Source organism: Hippoglossus stenolepis, chromosome 14 (assembly GCF_022539355.2).
Source record: "Hippoglossus stenolepis isolate QCI-W04-F060 chromosome 14, HSTE1.2, whole genome shotgun sequence".
Lineage (NCBI taxonomy): Eukaryota > Metazoa > Chordata > Actinopteri > Pleuronectiformes > Pleuronectidae > Hippoglossus > Hippoglossus stenolepis.
In genome coordinates this window covers 14,050,234-14,071,473 of record NC_061496.1, presented here as the reverse complement: position 1 = coordinate 14,071,473, position 21,240 = coordinate 14,050,234, and the positions used below count along the sequence as shown (strand labels likewise).

Here is a 21,240-nt window from a genome sequence, read left to right as displayed (position 1 = left end):
CAAAGTACGTATACTGAACCAAAAGAGTGGGTGTTTTTCACTTGATGAGGCCCTGCAGGTTTCTACTGTAATGGCTGTAAACAAGATTGTGCTTGTGCCTTCCAGTCAGTCCGGTGATATTATTGTTTCTACAGTAAATATCAACCAAATTTCTCTCACAACAATTTTTTTTAGATTTGCATGTAAACTCCACTCATAAAATCTGGAAAAGTTATAGATTACATATTATTCAAACAGATCAATTACACATCCACTGCATCATCAACCCTTTGACTTTGGACACAACCACTTGGTTCGTTGTTTATATGGGAAAATGTTGATAAGTGGAACTTTTTCAACATTTAGGTAAACAGCTCCAATCCTGATGTGGGTGTTTGACATGAACAAGGACACATATCAGAACTGTGAGATTACGGGATAATTCAGTCAAAAGGCAGAAAAAAGAAAAGGAAGTAATAGTATGACTGCTGGTCACAGCATAAACGTCTTTTACTATAGTGACACCCCCTGGCCTGGTTTGGTATTTCAACGGCAGCATTAAAGTCCCTTTTTTTTACCATTAGAAATGTACAACAATAATAATAATAATTATTATTATTACTTTTATTTAATTTTATATATTTAATTAAAAATTTTATATTCTATTTTATTTAAATTTGTTTGCTTTTGTAATATTTTGAGAATGGCTAGTAGGGAGCCTTTGACCGAAGCATTTCATTGCCAGCGACTGCTAAATGTAATTGTTTTGGACATTAAAATAAAGTCTTGAATCTTAATCTTGAATCTTGTTTAATAAATGTTAATTGTCCTTTCATCAGACTGTATTATTATTGCTGTTATGTTTATGGAAAAATGATTGCAGTTGCTGAATATGAACAACAGGGTGTAGCATTGTCAACTTTATCTGTTTAATTTGACCACATTTATTATTCTGTTCCTCTGCTCATTCAGTTTCTACCTCTGCAAGTCTTTTTGATGTACTTAAAAATGTTTTATTACCAATTAAATATAATCTTCTCGAAAGTAACCGGTAACTAAAGCAGCCAAAGAAATGTAGTGGGGTAGAAAGAACAGTATGTTCCTCTAGTAGAAGTATAAAGTACTGTATGAACACTTTTCGTCATGGTTTTTGTGGTCTTGTCTTCTGCCTGTGTGTTTATAATTTTGTACTGTTTTGGATGGATGCCTTCTCTTTTTATTGTTGCAAAACAAATCTACCTACGGGTACAAATAAAGTAACCTTAACCTTAACCTTAACCTTAAAATAGAATAACTCATGTAAAGTACAAGAAACTCAAAAGTGTACTTAAATGCTGAATTTTTTTTTATTGAAGTATGAATTTTTCTACAATATATGTCAGTTTCAATAGTATCATATACATGCTCTACATATAATGGAGTACAGAATGTAGACAGCTATACAACGTGAATATACACAAGCATACTGAATACTTTTGCAAAACCTACTTGAAAAATCTGGTTTAGCAGTTATCAGTGAAGATAAATAAGATAGGGTAAACACATGAGGTGGTGCATCTGTGGACATTTTTAATTGAAATATTACTGTTGTTTTTTTTTTACATTTGAAGAATCTGTCACCATTTACTTCAATTATATTGGATTTGGCTGCAACACTGTTTACCCCTGAAACTCCAAAAGTGTTTTGTTGACTCAACCACTTCACCCACCCTTCCATCGGCATAATGGTGAATGGATAATGAGTGAATTTTTTATTTTTGCGTGAACTATCCGTTTAAGACCTATAAAACAGCATTTAGCATCTTGACAATAAAATATATTGATGCATGAATTTCTTATCTTTTTTATACAGTATCTGAAGACTAAAAAGGAGAAGTTGTGTTTAAAAGTAGTTCCTTTGGTTTCACGGTGGGCGTACATGAATGTTATGCCTCATTAAATTTACACACAAGTGTCTAGAAGTTATTTCACCTTTTGTATTGTAGTAAATTTACATGCAAAGTCTTGCTGCTGAGTCACGCAGAATGGAAAACTGCTGAGAAAGAACCACAGACACATATTTGTGACGGACATATGATGGAAGAAGACGGATAATAACCACTTGTCATTTTTCTTATAACCAAAATATACCTCTACACCCAAATTAAAAGAAGATTTTCATATTTATTATCAATTACTTATGTCTTGGATGTTGATGTGACAACTTTTGAACTTCAAATGTTAAATAGAAAAACTCGGATTGGACGGGAATGAGGTGTAATACCATGAGCATGAAAAGCAATATTCCAATACTAATCCTCCCTCGGCATAGTGGTGAGCAGATCATGAGTGACTCTTCATCTTTTGGGGTGAACTATCCCTTTAAAAGCCAGAGGGCTTGGCGCCACCCCTTGCAGTGCCACCGCAGAGATTCCTGCAGGGGGCGCTGCTCTCTAAAGACGCCCCTCCAAATCAACAGGGTTCCTTCATTGTATAGAATCTGGCTTGTGCTCAACTTTTTTTTTTTTTTCCGCCGCTCACCACTGCTGCTGTTATTTCGGCAAAGAGAAAGGAAGTAAGGAGAGGCTAGCAGCTAGTTAGCCGCGGTGGAACATCACAGTCTGTCAGCGCCACAGACCGTTTCTCCTTTTATCACCTCACACGCTGGGGAAGGGGGGGTGGGGGTTTCCATGTGAAACAAGCGGACACGTTTTTTTTCCCCCCTCGGTTGGTTTTATTTTTTTATTCGTTTCTACTCGCTCCGGTTTCAAACTCTGAGCTTTGTCTGTGTGGGACTCCGGCGTCGTTAGCCTGCCTGGTACCGTCCCTGCTTCACCCCGAGAAGACGAAGAAGAAGAAGAAACACACCAAGAGAAAAAACCCGCGACTTTATATCTTCCATTAATTAGTCCAGGGTTCGGTGGAACCGCAGGGGGATGCAGTGGAGGATTACACCGAGACAATGAGACAACCAGCCGGGGAAGGTACGTCCAACACGGGGTTTGATTCACCGCGTCGCTTTGTTACCAGCTTGTTCTGTAAAGAGAAGTTAACGGCAGCCAGATGAATCTGTGAAAGTCACCTTGTTCATTATTGATGATAAAATACGTGTTTTACTCCCGCGGCTTCCAGGCAGTGTGTTGACAGAGCCGCAGTAGGAAGTTATTGTGAAGTAGCCAGTGACTGAATATCTCCTTCAGCCTTGTGTTAACTCCTCTCTTAGTGTTTTACTCCCATTTTTAAAAAAAAAAGACAAAATGGAGCCACTGGATCAAACCCTCATGCCTCCTGTGTGACTGTGGTTGTAACAGACATAGACAGCAGCAGCTCGTCTGTCTGGTCAGACACACACAGCAGTGGTCGCATCCAGTGTGTGAATGGGCTGAGAAATGTCGGCTGACTTGTTGCAGTGCACTGTTCCCCAGGCCCTGCTGCATAATGCTGGCTGCTCCAGACTCCACAGACCCCAACATAAATCCAACCAGAGACGACCTGTCAGGGCGAGACGATACGGCGATGTTACATCGAGATGAGAGAAAATTATAATTATCGCGATAAGCCGCTTTTGTAATTTGTTGCAAGTTCGAAGACAGATGTTTTCGCTCCTGAGTGAAGCTTGCGGTTTTAAACTCTTATGTACGAGGAGAGAATCACAAACACTTGACAAACAGCAGAGTATTTCATAAATCTCACATAGATCAATTATGTGTTATACCTCTTCACTGTGCAAAACGCAAAAGCAATATATTTATATACATTGGACTGAGAATTATATTGTGATCCTCGTCTTCAACTTTTTATTTGCACGGCATAGCTTAAATGTTGGCTTTCCCCCAAACTGAACTAACAGCTGCTTTGAAGATAACTGCCAAAAAAAACTTCATAAAGTGGCCAGTCTGGCTGAGTAATATCAGACTGCCTCTCCCTACTTTTCCTGCCATTGCACAGCAGTAATTGCTAGGAAGCAAAACTACTGCCACCTTAAAACATTGTTTTGTTTTATAGCTCCGAGCTCTAGTCTTGACCTCTAAATTGATCATGATATTGAGTAAATTCCAGGAGGGCAGGATGGCCATGAATGATGTCGACATAAACACGTTTATATCAGTCAATGGCGGAAGTATCGTGATACATGTCACTTTATTGTTTCTTGTAAGTTTAAAGATTGATTGTCTAACAGTTAAACATTTTACCAATCTGGGATCAATTATGTGTTGTACCTCCTCACTGTGCTTGCAAAATGCAAAAGAATTACATCGATATATATGTTGAACCATTGGTGTATTGCTATAATTATTGATATTATTCTATTGCCCAGCCCTACTATGATGCAAAACCTTTCTCACCATATCAATTTAGAGGTCTAGCATTAGAAGTATGAGGAAACCAGATCTCCTAGTTTTACTTCTTGACCTTTAAACTGATCATGATATTGAATATACTCCAGTGTCATTAAATATTAAGACATGGCAAATGTATTTAGAATCAGTTTTTTGTAGCAGCTTCCTCCATACAGTAGCACGTCAGCCAAACCCTAACAAAGTCCTCCTCACAAGCTGCAGAGCCAGGGCCTTGCTACATGACTAATGTCTGGGTGGTGGAAAAAAGTAATCATACATGGGAACATTAAAATTACACACATATGCAGTTCACTTAGAAGTTCCTCTCTCTGTTTCCCTCTTTCCATTTCTGTGATTTACTGTGGACTGAATACAGTTGTGCTCTTGCAGTGGCCTAACAAGTAAATTATTTCATCATGCTGCAATAATGTATTTACACTATTCTGTCGCACTAGCAGCTCCATGGCTCCGTCAGCCACATGTTGTGAAACAGGCCTTCAGGAATAGACTGAAAGAAGCTGTCAGGCTAGAGAGTAGGAGATTATGAATTTTACTCACTGAATTGTTAAGGGGGTACAGTTAATATATGGTCTGTATTTATCTTGTCACACAGTATATGTGGGGCATCAACAAGTTGTGGGCTGGAATAGATTTCATTTTATTTGCATTATTGTTTTATGAGCAAGTTACTAATTGAGTTTAGATTTTTACCTCTGTCACCCAAGTTGTTTTCATCAGTGTTTGTTTGTTGCTTAGTAAGATTACGCAAATCTACTGAACAGATTAGCAGGAAACTTGGTGGAAGGATGTGGTATAGGTCAGAAAAGAACCCATTAAATTGGGGGTGGATCCAGGAATTTAGATTTTACATTCATTAACATTGCAACATACAGAGTTTTTCAGCTTTTTCATTATTTTCTTGGAGAATAATTCATGGAACTCGGATTAAGAAAATTCAGGCATGTTGAAGGTACTGATACTTATGAGTGTGTGTAATTTGGTGCATATCCAAATAAAAATCGGGATCTAGTGAATTTAAATGTGGTTTCTTACTGTCAGACTGTTGGGCCTTGGCAGAGGTGTGCACTCTCTGAATAGCATTCTAGTTTTATTTGGAAAAAATGGTAATAAACTGCCATTGGTGGTTTAAACGTTGGGTCAAGCAAGTTGTAGCCCTGCAAATAACAATAACAAGACAGTCTGTGACAGTCTTTTCTGATTTCTAACTTATAAAGCCTCTACATTCATTATTTATTCATGAATTAATTTAATTGACAATATATGACCATGTATATTTAGCATTTATTAATTTAACAGTCAATAATAAAGCATCATAGAGCATTACTGTTGAGAAACTGTGTGTAATGTTATCAGTGACAATAATGGTAAGTTATAAAAAAATAATAACCATCTTCTTCAGTTGTAATGTATAAGGAGGGTGACAAAGGAGGTGTGTGGGGCTGTTTGGGTGCACGGCACCTGTATGCCTGGTTTACGCAGACACTGTGCTCTGGATCAAGCATCAGCATATTCAATACAATCAAGTTCCCCATCTGTCATATTCAAAATCTAATTAACATCCCAATCCCTCAGAGAAAGCCTGAGTGTCAAATCTCCATATATTAAAAAGCTTTCAGACTCACAGTTTCAATTATAGTAGCTACTGAGAAGTTTATGGTAGCAAGAGCAGCCAGGTGACTGATTACAGATGTTATTCAGATATGAACACATAATGCTTATGTGGATGGCATTCAAATTGGCTGTTTTATTAAGAAAAATGTGTGTTTCCACCCATTGGACAGACCTGGCCTTATACTTTCAAATTATTGCACAGGTAACAGAAATCCCTTTAAATCATGTTGCAGCACAATCCATTTGACCCCATAGGTCCGTGAAGTGCCTATAAACACTCAAGCAGTCCACAGACAGGCTCTCTGCCATGTTTGAAAGAAAAGGGCCATATGGCCCCCTGCTAATGGTTTGTACTCTGCGAGCCCCACTGCAGAGCTGACAGTGTTGGAGGACGAGAGGGGGGAGGGGAAGGAAGGAAGACCAATTACATCCTCAGGTCAGCCTTGAGTTGTAATTGGTATACACGTCTTGGTGCATGCATTTGTGTGAAACTGCAGATGAAAAGATAATTGGCTCAATCATGAGCTGTGCCAGAGAGACATCCAAGGGTTTCCTCAGACCAGGCTTTAATATTCTGCTTCATTGTGTTCATTATCAGCCACTGAACTTTACATTGTGTGTCTTTATATTCTTAACATACAACACTATAGATATTATAATGTTAACAATTGTAAAAATCTTTTTTTTAAAGTCTTGGCTGCAGGGCTGTTGTTTTTTTGTTTAAAAAATATAGATATTTAGGTCTGTTGTCACTTTGCATTAACCTGAACCATATTAGAGGAACTGCTGTTGTTTCCTAACATGCTTGTAAGAAAAAATGTTCTCTGCTGTTAGCTCAATCGTATTTTTAAAGGTGTTATGAAATTGCTTAGGCTTAATTTTGCATTGCTGCCATCGTGCTATGTGTCGTGTGGTTAGATTCATATAGGCGTTTTATTTTTAGCTGATGACTTAAGCAGTGTGGTGTTGATCCTTGCGTTGCAGATAGCAAAAGCTACTTTGTGGGGGTTGCAATTGCTCTGACAGCAGTTCTGCTTAGTGTCCATCTTAACTCATGTATTTTCTGGGGGAAATTGTGCTGGGGTTTTCTACATTTCTATAAAATGTCTTGTTTTATCATTGAAGATGGAATGCAGGTCAAATTAGCATGTGTAAAATCTCCGTTTTCGAATGTTGAAATCACAAAATTGGTGCAGAAATTAATCTGATTGACTAGTTTGAAATCTAAAGATGTTGAGTTTGTGACCATGTTCATGCGCGTCCAGAATTACGCTGTTCTTGAGTTACTGTGTGCGAGGAAACGGTGACAGGAGAACAGGTTGAGTTATGATGCACACTGGCAGCCCAGTGAGTCCCTGAGCTGCATGCGTTCTCTATGTGCAGCTGGTGAACTGGGCTAAGATGATGTAGGCTACCTGTGGAATGACGCAGACACCTGCAGTCCCATGCCTCTGCAGAACAGCTTTGCTACTTTACATAAACCACCTAACTTAACTATCTTGAGGCAAATACAATGCCATTTCTCATTACTGATCTAAATGTCATAGGTTTTTGAAGATTTTAGTGTTATGTTGTAGAATATTAAGTCATTCTACATTACTTAAAAACTGTGGGGCTTTTAATGTTATTGACTAAGTGTGAGGTTGTTTGCTGCTTCATAGATAGTGAATGGCTCATTGCCAAAAGCCAAGCCCAAGAAGAGTCAAACATGTAGAGCCTTGTGCTTCTATTTACCTGTGGGCTCATCAGGAATATGTCTGTTTCAGTCTGTTACTTACACTGCTGAGGAATCCCCGGATGGGCTGGGATACGTGTCATTCTGCCTTTTGTTAAGCTGTGGGCCGGTTCATGTGAGATATTAATAAAATGTCAGGACAGCAGAATCCAAGATCCGATATCGCTCAGCCATTGAAAGAGCTGCATCTTCATATTCCCACATGGCAGATGTTGACAGCTGATTTGTTTTGGCAGCAAAGGGTAAAAACTGCACAATTCTTATCAAAGTTACCCATTGAGTCTGTAAATCAATCTGGGTGTACGAACACAGAAGGGATGAATGGAAAGAAGGTCAGAGAGGATAATGGGACACCAGTATGTGAGCATATGAGTGTCCTTTTTGTGTACATATAGTGGGTCAGTTCTTAGTCTCATAATGTGACAGGAATGCTCCAGGGACTGCCTTTCTGTGGCAAAAGACAGGGAGAGAAAAAAATGGCCCTGCATTCTGCAGAAAGCTGCTAAATGAGCTTTGCAGTGTGGATTTGCAGTGACCTGTATTTCGTCGAGACTGGACCCGATGGAGAAAGTCTGCGTTACCATGAGGAGAGGCATAGAGAGGGAGAGTGGTGGGGTTTAAAAGTCCTCAATTCCACAAACTCCTTGGTAACTTCCAGTGTGGCGAGCAGAATTTATGGGCTTTATAAATAGACCCAGCTGTAATGATAGGGTATAAGTGAAGAAAAGGCAGTTCTACTGTTTAGGGATGGCCTACTTGCATCGCATTTGTTTGTTGCGTCGTAGTCTTCACTCGGCCGTCATTGCAGTTTCTGAACAGGATAATTGGGATCAAAGCTTGATTGTGATAATTATGATTGCACCAAACCTGCCTGTTCAGATTTTGATTATAGGCACAGTGATAAGCCAGAATATACAAGCAAAGAATTTTCCATCCACTGAAATGAAAAGTGGTCTGTCAACGTCACCAAGACACATTTTCACCCACTCTCAGGCAGCTCGAGCTCACTGGTTTCATATGGCATTAATGTACCATGTTACATCTCTATTAGTAACCCTCAGCAGTGTTTGCATTATCAGGCTGTCATGTGATCAAATGTATGGACAGGAGTGTGAAGGGAGAGACCCCAACAATTGTCCAGTTTTACCAGATGTACTTTATCTCAACAGCCCTGGTTTTCAAAAGGTTTCCAGCCTTTTGTCTCTTTAAAAGTTAATGTTGAAAGAATAGTTTGGCATCAGATGGTGTGAGTTACTCTACGCTGGTGACCCTGATGCTTGGGTTTTAACTCTGGCAGTGACTCCGGTGGTTGGAGATGTCCCAGTGAGAGCCTCCAACATGGCAGCCAAAAATGAAAAGCAGCCGCACACCAGGGACACAAAAACAGTTCAGCTAAAACAACACAAAGAAAACGTCCATAGTAGATGATGACATCTTTCTACGGTTTGATTCTCTACATGGACACATCTGTAAAAACTACTTCCTGACATTTACTATGTTAGATGCATTAATATCACAACTGGTGAACAACTTAGAAACCTTTTGCAAGAAGTATAGAATCTAATCTGTGCTTAAAACTGAGTTAAACAATTGTGCTGAAGCCTTTTGTCACTTGCTATTCACAACGTCAGCCACAGTGGTCAGTGTGTGTATCTCTATGTATGTTACACCTTTTCCACTGAGGCAGTTCAAGGGCTGGCTCGGACATTTTGCCCAGTCTCGAACCAGTTCCATTTGTTTCCACAGCCAAATAACTGGATCTTAGGCAGGAAAACTGGTTCGACTCAGGGACCAACACCCCCTGGTCTACAAGAAAGAACTGCTTGTGTCGTGTGTAGTCTGCAAAGAATGCTTTTAACAAAGTGAACCAACATGGTTGAAAAGAGACACTGTAGTCCACCATTGTTGATGTTGTTCGTTAAGGCGGGGTTAGTGCTGCTGGGAAATCAGAGACGTACGAGTAACATACAGTGACATAATGCCGTGGCTCTAGCCCTTGGAAAAGCAAACTGGTTCTTAAAAGTTTAGCAAGTTGAGCCAACTCTAAACCAGCCCTAGCACTAGGTTCACCCTGGTCAAAAAGGGCTAGTGTGTGTGGATGCAGATCGACTAGCTCATGGCTGTGGTGAGTGCCATAACCTCCCCCTCCATCCTCTCTGCGGACACTTCTCCTGCCCTTGGCTCTGGATTATGGGCAGAGAGAAGGCACACCCTGAGGCTCTATTTGCTGTTGCAGTGCACCATTGCTCAGCTCTGAGGGCGACAAAACCTTATGATAAGGCATCACTCAGTAGGTTGACTTTATCATCGTTAACTACCTAAACATCCATCATCGTGACGTCCATGCCATTGTTAGGAAACACAATCTATCCATAATGCTAAGGAATTTTGTTAATAAACTGGCCATAAGAATATTGGGTCTGTTTGTTGACTAAACTTGCTTGAATGTTGACATATTTAAAACACTTCCTCAAACAAGCTGTTTGAAGAAACCCTAAACTTAATAACTTCATCTGATTTATTTTACACTTTAGTCAAACCAGATGTTCCACAATTTCCATGTTTAATTGTAAATTCCTGAAATGGCATATAGCTGAGATCATATTAGTGAATTTAAAGCTTTGCAGTTCTTCAATACTTACAAAAAAAAACTCCTGCCTGTATGACAGAGATACATTGACATTGCATGATGATTATCTAATTACTAGTGAAATTATAGTACTAGCTGTTATCTCTATTTGTGTTTCCTTATTGAAACACCCTAACCCTTTATTTACATGTCCCATTCATATTTTGGAGATGCAAGTACAGAAGAGAAAATAGTGAAGTCCCTATAACGGTCTCTATAAAGGGAATTTAACATTACCCACACAATACCATCCTCCAAGTTTTAAAGGTGTCTGTGTATTGACACAGAAAAGAAACAGACTCCAGCGCCCCTCCTTACTCGCTGCCTTTGAATTGACAGAGGAAAAAATGAATAACCTCAGTCAAACAAGCTGGTAGAGATGACAAACCATTCCCAATACATGTGCCAGGGCGGAGGCAAGCCACTGTGTTACCGAGGTCACTGGATGGCACAGTTTGAAGCACATGATGCTTGTTCTTGTGATTAGTCGAAGATGTGTATTCAAGTATTTTATTGTGCTTTTTGTCTATTATACCAATTAAAAATGTAGTTCATAACATAGTTACTGTGACGACAAGGTAAATCACGTTCTTAGAACAAAGTATGGTGTTTACTCTGCTCACATTATTGCCTTGATCATGGTTTGATCTAGTTATTTGTGTTAAGGAAGTTTTTTAATGTTTTGCCCCACGATCCTCTGTGACCAATCTTGGTTGTCTTTGTGAGAACAATGGCACATGATATATATATATATATATATACATTTTTCTGTTTGACTGGATTTATGTGGGCCTTTAACATATGCTTCCAGTCTGAATATATATATATATATATATATAAAGTAAAATACATGTGTTTTTAGGTATTTTGTGTTCAGAATTGGTGTTGAACTCTTTGTGCCGATTGGAACTCAGTCTCACCACTGGATACCTGAAAGGCTGTGGAGGGTGACAAGAAAAGTGAAATATCAAAGCACAGAGGAGAACAGATGAGGGAGGCACAGATGGGGAGAGAGGTGGAATGAAAGAGAGATGGAGCAGGAACAGTAGACCTTGGCTGTCAGCTCTCTGTTGGCTCGGCTCGGCTCTGCTCTGTTTGTTTTTACTCTATTTTTACCGAGCAGTCCGACTCCATGATGAACGACTCCATATGTAAGTTACATTTCATCTGAAAAAGTCATCCAGGATTTCTGGCACAGGTGAGAGAGGGGGAGTGTTGACAGATCTCATGTGATCTTTACGAAAGAAAAGAAAGGGATCAGAGGGAAAAAAATCTATCATTAGTATTTTCTTTTTGTATCTTAACCATCATTGGTTTAATTCTTTCTCCTGTTATTGTCCAGTCCACTTTGAACCAGTGTGGACGGGTAGATTTAGAAAAAGGTTGTTGGAGGTCTACATGAACAGATTATCCTAAGATGCTTACCATCCACACGTATGTGTGAACATTTTTCAGGCCAGCCAAACATCATCAGGACGCACCGCAGGAAAGATGCTCAATAGATTAATCTAGCTGCACTGCACACTGTATAATCTATTGTACATTACATTATGCCATTTCTCTTTAGTTATTTGTTTTTCATTACACATCTGTCATCACAAGCTCTTTATAGTTTTCCCTCCTGCTGTTATTTGTCCTGTTTTTAGGTTCAAACTGAGGTCACAGTATTTATTAAATGTAGGCTGAGTAATCTTATGAACTGCAATTTTTCTCAGTGAGTCGAACATATTAAGACACCCACAACAAAACTTGGCCACAGCAGAGAAGAGATGCTTTAGTCTGTGTTTGACAGTTTAAATCTCAGTTTCCTCTTGCTACCTGTGTTGCAGGATTTTGATATCAAGACATAAGCATTGTAACCAGGACTTTTTTATTTTGTCAGGAACAAAGAAAAGTGTGGCATGTATAACTGGTCGCAGGGGTAAGAGATTTTAAATAGCTATGAACTATTCTACTAGACTATTCTGGTGCTACAATGGAGTCATGTGTCTGGACAAGTGTTTTTTTGAGTAGGGTAGCCCACATGAGTGAGCGTGTACAATAATCCCCTCTGTGTGCCTCCTTCCCCTTGCTTCCTTTTCTCCTCTTCCTGATTTCTGCCTGCAGCTGCCCCACATCTCCAGATGGCGTCCTGTATGTTTGTGTGTTTGCACGTGGAGTTTATCCTGCTGAATAGGAAGGAAGTGTTTCCTTAACTGGAGATCATCCTTTAATCATCTTTTTTTTAATGATTGCATTTACAGTCGATTGACACAAAAGGAGATTATCCTTTAATCATCTATCTTTAAAGTGATTGCATGTACAGTGGATGGACACAACATGAATGTCTGCACAATACAACACAGTACAGTAATCACTGCCCCAAAGATTCAAAAATTTATCTTTTGCATCATTTGGAAAAGCCTACTAGCATTATCTACAGAGATAAAATGTTAAAAATAAAATCAATTTATAACTAAAACTACATTTTGTTTATGGAGCTGCTGGAAATGTTGGGAAACAACAAGAAAATGGGATATTAATGCTATTCATGTTTTCATTACACCCTATTTGTTTATTGCGGCCCTAAACTAGTCTATTAATCCAACATGGTTTAGATGACTGGTCCAGAAAGCTCTCCGGAATCTACTGTCACCACCAACCAGTGAGGAATCCCAAAGCAGCCAATCAGACTGAGCAGAGACTTCTGGGTTGCATTAAGTCAGACATGCTAAGGCCTCACTGGTCTGGTGTATTTCATGTGGACACTGCTGCTTTGAATCTAGAGTTTCAGCACATCACACTGATTAAAAACATAAAGTTTTCTATACCGTCTTGGTTGCTATGCTTCGTCTTATCCCTGCGTTAACCTCTGGAAGAAAGAACCTTGAGATTTGAATCTGTGCAATGCAGACGTTAAAGGTTGGATTCTTTTGGGGGGGAATTTGCATGTCCTGTATTTGCATGTCGGTTGCAACAGAGCAAACTGAAGGAGATAAGATTGGTTTAAATACAAAGCATTCATATTATTGTGTGATACACTCACATCTGTTTTGTTGGCATCTCTGCTCTGCTCACTGGGGGTATTTCCTCTGGTTTGACTGACTGTGTGACTGTTTAGTAAAGTGACATTATATGCAAATCCAAAACACCAGCGCATTGTTTTTCATGGGAAGCAGACTTTCCTCAAGTCTAAGCTTCTCCTCTCCTCAGTGTGGCCTGGCATCTGGACTGTGTTAAAGCAGCAGTGCCAAATGTTTGGCAGGGGGGGAGCAGAAGGGGGTGACTAGCAGGGGGTCGAAAGAGAGGCATTGGAGGGTAGCATTAGGGGAGATCCTGTGAAAGACAGTGGAATGGAGGGGAAAAGGGGCACAGTTAAGGATGCAGTTAAAAACAAAGCGCTACAAAGCAGAGGCAGACGGGTGGTGAGACACGGGGGAGTAGTGTAAGGCTGTACCCAGGCCTCTTAGATTACTGACCTGCAGTGAAACGTACATGAAGTGGGAGTTCATAAAGCTGTTTCTGAAACTAATGTAGGATCGCCTCAAGCAACAGCCGAACACACTGACACACAGGGGGGCCTTAGAGGAGTAATACAGCCACGATTTCATGTTGTTTTAAATTAGTCTGTCCACTCTGTTTGCAGCTAGCTCCAGCTGTTGTGGTTCTCCCCTCTCGCTTGACTGGGAATGATCTGCGTGTGATACGGGGTCATACCTACCTCCGAGGGATGTGAAATGAACAGCAATCGGCTTCTGTTTGTCAATACTTGAGCCAGACACATGATATTTGCAGTGGAGGATCAATGCAGTGCCATCAGATGACCATGGTGTTATTGATTACCACTGTCCCTCGCAGTCATGGTTATTTAATGTGACAGTTGGACGGCTAGCTTTAGTTTAGTTGTGGTTTGGAAGTCTAAGCAGTCACAGTCAGGGCTTTGATCAGAATCACATATCCTGATATAGCTTAGGTCATTTCATATCCACATAAGGATTCATATGACAATACAGCACGTTTTTTGTGTAAATTAAATTAATAGATGGCTATAAATAGATATAAAATGATCATGTTAGTCGCAAAAACAGACATTATCTCCCATCATCTTTGTCTTGTCATATGGTGAACTGTGGGCAAAAGCCTCCATGTCTCAGTTTGGGCTTTGTTTTGAGCACTTTATTAGATCTGTGGCTCTCATCAGTGCACACACGAGATCGATCTGTGTCACATTCGCTCTCCTCCACTCTCCAACAAAATGAGTAATGGAGCATAATTTGAAAGAATAGGTGTTTTTTGATTGTTACATTATGGAAAATATACAGCCCATGTCAATGTGATAGGGAGTTATCAAAAAAGAATCCATCACAGTCCATCTTAAATTTACCATCTATTACCTATAATATCTAACTCTGCATTTTATGTTCCATTTCTAGCAGGTTACTTGTAGAAGAGAACGTGACTCTGAGCATGAGCTTGAGCTCCATGTTGAATAAATAGGGTAATATCAACAAGTCAAAGACTGGATCCCCGTGACTCCTCCTTTTATCCTCCGCTTTAGATGGAGGCAGCAGATGCTCCTCAGCTCTGGTTTTATTGTTTGTGGTCGGCCAGCCTGGGAGCTGACTCAAAGACGGGGGAGGAGATGAGCTTTTAGTACCTTTTTTTTTTTTTTTTTTCCTTTTTTTCCTTCACTTTCTCCTCATAGTTCTCTATCTGCGTTTGTCTTATTGAGCCCAGTTGGTGTCTGCTGGATGAGTTAATTCCCTGATTGAGGTTTTGGTCGCCGTCAACAAAAGGCTGCATCTTTCAATAGGCCACATGGCTGGAGTAGGAGGGCTCTGATCCTTTCACAGATGTTTTGGGTGCATCTGCACTTCCTATAGAGCCTCAACCCTGAGGCTGATTTACCATCAGCAGCAACAGGAGCAATCTCTCTCTCACACAAGTCCTGAGTGCATTTATGAATACCTAAGAGAATACACACACCACACATGCATGGTCTGAAATCTACACACAGACAGACAAACACACTCATGCACACAGTGAATCTGTACTTCCCTTGCTTCTGCCTCTCATTGTGCCCAGAGGACAATGCAGCCTGCTCTGGCAAAGAGCCAGTCCCTCTCATCTCCATTAGGTCATGTAGAGAGAGTTGTAGTGGTGATGGATACTTCAGTGGCCCCAGCTCCCCTCTCCGCAGGGAGAGAAAAGGAGCTGGGCCTCTATGGATTTGCCGCCATGCACACAGATGTACCCTGGAGAGGCTGTAGATGGACCTGGGTATTTTTGAAATGTTTGAAATCCAGTTAAAAAACTAAATGATTACATTTAACTTGAAGACAGATGTTCAAATGATTACCCTCCCCAGCCACACAAAGCCTTTGGCTGGTCCATCATTACAAACACATGTTGTTGGAACAAGTGTAGTGTAAACCCACAGAGTCTATTTACATTTTAATCAAGCTCACCAAAGATATCAGAATTATAAAAAAATTTATTGCATCTGATAAATCAATTTATTAAAAAGAAAATGCTTCATCAAAGCCCTGGAATGACCTATATAGGACACATGTGGAAAACATTTATCTAACATTGAGGCTATTTGAGGAAGAAAATGATTGGTAACTTTTGTACTGTAGTCTTTTTAGATTTGTAACTACATTTTCACAGTTACTAATGTCTACACAAAAATAACTCGCACAGGGACCTAGTTTGCCTCCATCCACTGTCTTTTAAGATCTTTTAGCCAGTGTGCTTTTTGAAACCTTTCACACCGTATATTCGTTCACTCTGAGAGACCTTAGAGCAAGTGCAAGCCCTAACCAATCAAATTACGATAATGCGATGGAGGAGGATGAGGCATCTGGTGAACCTTGTGTGTGTCCCTCTGGTTGCGGATCATATTTCCTGTGTACTTCTTTTAAGCATTGCATTGATAGCAAGTAAAGTACATTAGTAAGACCTCATAATACCTCATGTCCTAAGCATGAAACTGTGATTTTTGTCATTATGGTGATCTTCCCGGCACCAACGGTCGGGCACATCCACCGTCAAGTTTTAAAGCAACCCATCTGGTGAGGTCAGCATTACTGACTCTTTATCTCCTTGCCTATTTCCCCTTTTTTTCCCTCACTGTATATGACTTGGTAATTAACATAATCCTTTTAATAATACAGGGAACCTTTATTTGTCTTTGTCATTTGAAGTTAGTTAAGTCGTTAGCTATGAGAGGGACGTTATTTAGTTAAGTTTTTTAATCAATGTAAAGAACTTCCGATGTTGTCCGTAAATGTGATTGAGAATGTCTGACTCCATAACGGATTGTAACACTCATTGTCATGTGAGTTACTAGTTAATTCCATGATGGGAGCTGCTTGTAGCCCTGACTCACCAGATTTAGTCCTGTGATGCTGAAGAGGGAATGATGGGAGTCACCATATCTTGGGTCCACACACACTGCTGACATCATAACTTGTTTCCTTTTGATTCACTTCTTTCTATGTGTGTGTGTGTGTGTGTGTGTGTGTGGGTGTGGGTAGGTGTGTGTATTGGAGTGTGAGACGTAGAGTTGACATCAGTGAGAAGCGCAGAGAGACAAATCCTGTTGAACTTTGTTGACCTTGTATGCGTCACTGGGTCATTCACTTCCTGTAAGATCCCAGAGTCAGCCGGTGAAGTTTCAGCACTGACTGGCTGCTCTGTTTACACACTGCATGATATATGAGTGTGAGTATGTGCCAGTCTTGGGAGGTCCATTAGGAGGAAAATTTACTGTGTGTAACCACAGACGTAGAAAATAATACTCAAGGCTTACACTCATTTTAAGTGAGATGATAAACACTACAACAACTGGCCATATAAAGGCAAAACATTTCTTTTCTCTATCCACTAATTGGCACTGTAGACTTAGTTTTGCTCCTCCTCTTCCTGCTTCTTCTATGGGTGGAGCTATTTCTTTGAAGGTGGTCGGGGGAGACAGACCTGGCTGGCTTCATTCACTGTCAGTGACCATCTATCATTTTAGCTTAGGTTATATGAAATTATACTTTTTTTTTTGACAGTGAAGTATTAACTGTGTGTGTGCATTTGATCAGAGATTGGGTACAGCATTGCCCTTTCAAAATGATGCCCGCCAGATTTAAAGCATATCAAAATGGGCCATCATTCCCTGTTGACACCCTAGATTATTGAAATATTGAGCCTCACACAAGAACATCTCTAATAGTTCCCCTGTGGCAGAGGATTGAAAATCAGAGGAGCAGCCCACACACAAACACGTGTGGCCTTAGAGACAACAAGTGGTGATAAATAAAATTTCTGTTGTGCTGATTGAGCTGAGCAACGTGTCTACATCTTTGAAATGGTGTGAAAACTTTATATTACTATTATTGTTGCAAAAATTATCATGTCACAAGTAGAGCTGGATTGGAATAGAGACGGTCGACAACTCATTACATCAAGTGCAGAGGTCGACTTCAAATGTTTGTGTTTGTTAGATGTGTGTAATTTGGCGACAGTGGATACTAGCAATTGCTATCTATAGCCAGAGCATTAGCAGCTCATGTTCTTACAGTACCAACCAAATCACCACGTTAGTCATAGTAATTAAAGATTTATACAGTACAAATACCTGTCAGGCATTTTACGGTACACCATGAAACCTGTAACTATTTCATCCCCACTTTCATTTATGTTGTTGATGACTGTAATATGGAATTAACTTACAGAACGCCTCTTCTCCTTGGCTGGATAATGAGGGGTTAGTTGGGATGAGTCCTTTTTTAAAAAAATGGTTTTAGGTGCTTGTTAATGGCTCGTCCTGGCCACGAGGTAAAGAGTCCCTCTCTACCCCTACCTGCAGTCCTGTGCTACCAAGTCTACCCATCCACCCCCAATAAGCAGCTAAAGTGCCAGGCTTAGCCTACGCAAAGCAGACAACCCTAGTTCTTATCTGTGGAATGCCGGGCATCCTCACAGAGGATCTCCTCTGCACGCAGGAAGCTGTATTATCTCAAAGCCTCCGCCTCCTTTGATTGTCCCTGGGGACCTCTCTCTCTTCTGTCTCACTTTTAGATGTTTACATTTCTCTTGGCTGCCTCTCCCTCTGTCTTCCTCTCTTTTTCTTTGTACAATTTTTCTCTCTGTCACCACCTTTTCGCTCTCTGCACAGCCACATATATTCAAATGAAATGATTTATATCATGTACACAGATGCCGTAGCTTTATATTTGCTCTTTTCAAACAAGTCGAGAGAGCAGCTTGGGAGTTAAAAGGGACAGATTTAAACCAGACAGAGCTCATGATGGAGGATAATGATGATGCCGTCTTTTGTGGTCTCTTCAGTTTTGCATGCCTTGGCATTTTACAGGCTTGCATGTTTTTGGGACTGTGGTCAGCTCGCCTGGCAAAGATACAAGCTCATGTGTCTCAAGTTGCTCTATTTTTCCTCTAATTCTCTACCGTGACCTAAATTATTCCAGAGTTGGCTATGTCAAGATATCTTTCTTGTGCAGTTCAGTATTTGATCCATTTTTAGTATAGAGGGTTCTGTGTCATTAAGCATGTGTTAAACAACTATTTCCTGTTATTGCCTTTTTAAATAAATATTTACTAACAGAAGATTAACAAGATTGATGATGATGAGATTGATGGTAACACGAGTAAATGGGTCAATTAAAATGAATCCAGATATATTGCTTGACCAACCAGTTACTAGCAGCACTAACTGGTTTGGTTTGATATCTCTTGATTGTTGTTTGTGATTGTGTCATGTAACTCTTTCCTCTTCAAAAGTTCCCATGAAGACGCAGTAGAGTAAGACACAAGACGCTATCTCTTCAACCATAAAATTCACACAGTTGAAAGGAGCCGAGGCCTTATCAATTTGTGAATGGTTACTTATGATAACTGTGCTGAGCTCATGAGTTATATCAGTCATTGGGAAATTTCAGTGAAAATAAACCCGAAATGGAGAACTTGGTTTCATAACGCATGCAAATGTGACACACTCTTCTCCCTCGGCCTGCTTATTTTGGGCATATCTCAGAGTATAACATGTCTTATTATTCAGGTTGAGAAAATAAACTGTCTTTGCTTGAATGATAGAAGTGATAAACTGTAGGCTCAAAGGACCCGTCCTTGGATCGGGTTACCAAAGCAATGCAGTCTGTCTGCCATACAGTGATTTAAACCAGGTTCCTGTTTCTCCAAGGATGGCTTACAGTTTACACAGCATGCAATGCTGATGCAAAGCCACGCTATGTGATCCATCATTAGACCAAACTTTACCCAGCTGCTGTCTGTGTGACTCACACACAACTATAGAACTGTATTAAGGTTTTTTACAGACAGCATTAACCTGGATCATATTCCTCTGGCTGTGCTCCTAAGATTGAATCAGTTCAGAAATACCTCAGCACTTCACTTCAAAGCGTCGACTTTAACCTCAATCAGAGGTGTCGCTCAGGCTTTCTGTTTGACAGTGATGATGTGAAAATGTCATCAGTCTGGCAAAATAATCTGACACTGTCAGTAAATTGAGTTTGGGGTTAACTTGTAGGTATATGAAGAAGTAAGATTGTATGATTATTTGAGTGGAAATTACAGAGTAGTGTTGGCCCTATATAGTTTTGCACTGCTACTGCACAGTAGATTGTGGTGTGGAAAGCTGCTTTACTGCCTGGAAACAACTGCTCTCTTTCAAGAGTTGGTTTTATGAGACGAGAACACGGACGTGTAATGTCACTAGAACTAAGTTATGCTTTGAAATCTTTATCTTAAACTTTAACAGAAGAGCATGTAAAAGTTCTGACTAGAGCCTGGCAGATTTATCAGTTGATTGATAAAAATCAGGTGATATGAGCCTTTCACAGACATATCAGTATCAGCGTTTATGTTTGCTGAATAAACAATGTAGAAAAGATGTGCTATCATGTTTACATTTTACTAAACAAATGTATATTTTCTTATATTATCTTTTTATTTACAGTTATTTAGAATAAAGTTTAGGATTGAACTGTAAAATATAAAGCCTCAATAACATTTCTTTCTCATAAGGGTTTCATAATGACATCTTTAGAATAATCTTTTAGCATAAATATATTGGTATCCAAAATTGTTTACTCTTTAGTATCAGCCCCAATAATTCATATTGGTCAGGACAATGTTGTCTCCAGTCAGTTTTATGGCATCGATGGCAGTCTTGTGATTCATCAGCAAGACGTTTGTCCTTTAGTTTCTTTAGAGTTTGGTACGTCCTGAAGGCGGCTTCACCTCAGAGAGGAAATCGTTGATATCCGTAGTAAGGACTGAACAAATCTCTTCTGTGTTCTCAGTTAATGGTCTGCTCTGATGCTACAAGACCTTTTGTGTGGGTCGTTTGCGAGGAGAGAAAATTAAGTTATCCATGGATAAGTTGTTGTGGTGAAGAGTTCTACGTCAAACATCACTGTAGGCGTCATTAAACCACTGTGGTTTACCATAAGTTGCTATCATTGAGCGGAAGGGTTCAATTTCTGTGCAGAATCTTCAGCTGCGACGTCAGTTTCAGTGGCGACGGTTCTGCACACGTGAGGTGATAACAGTTTGCAGCAGTGTTATTAAATGCAAGTCATCGCCACCACTGATGCAGATGTCTGAGTCCTGTACCCAGGATTATGTGCTTTCTAGAGCAACAGGAATACAACTCTGTTTTTTATTTTGAAATGGAAATTTTTTTTTTATGTCTCTGACCTAGTCTGATGACTGATGTTTATTTTTAGATGCAAGAAAACAGCATAAACTGGAAATTTGCTGCATTTAACAATTGACTTTCTCTCATTCAAATATCATCCAGTTGAAGTTTGTTTTTATCATCTTAAAATGTTTCATTGTAAATGTCATAATGTGGTGCTACTTTTTATTTTAACATTCTTGCTTCGAAATTTTTGTTTCATGTCTTCCTCTGGGCACATGTCACTGTTAGCAGC

At 39.9% G+C, this 21,240-nt stretch overlaps 1 protein-coding gene across 8 annotated transcripts in view; it reads left to right on the top strand.

Annotated features, from left to right (window-relative positions):
* The first annotated feature begins 2,398 nt into the window (after nucleotides 1-2,398).
* The window catches only part of LOC118120868 (unconventional myosin-IXb), a 56,018-nt gene continuing 37,176 nt past the window's right edge, over nucleotides 2,399-21,240 (top strand). For 4 of the 8 annotated variants that reach the window (XM_047342870.1, XM_035176278.2, XM_035176282.2 and 1 more), the window contains exon 1: nucleotides 2,401-2,942. The gene's annotated coding sequence lies outside the window, so the exon portion shown is untranslated. Of the gene's footprint in view, nucleotides 2,943-21,240 lie in introns of all 8 variants that reach the window. The other 4 variants (XR_007034811.1, XM_047342871.1, XM_047342872.1 and 1 more) reach the window with 2 other exon arrangements.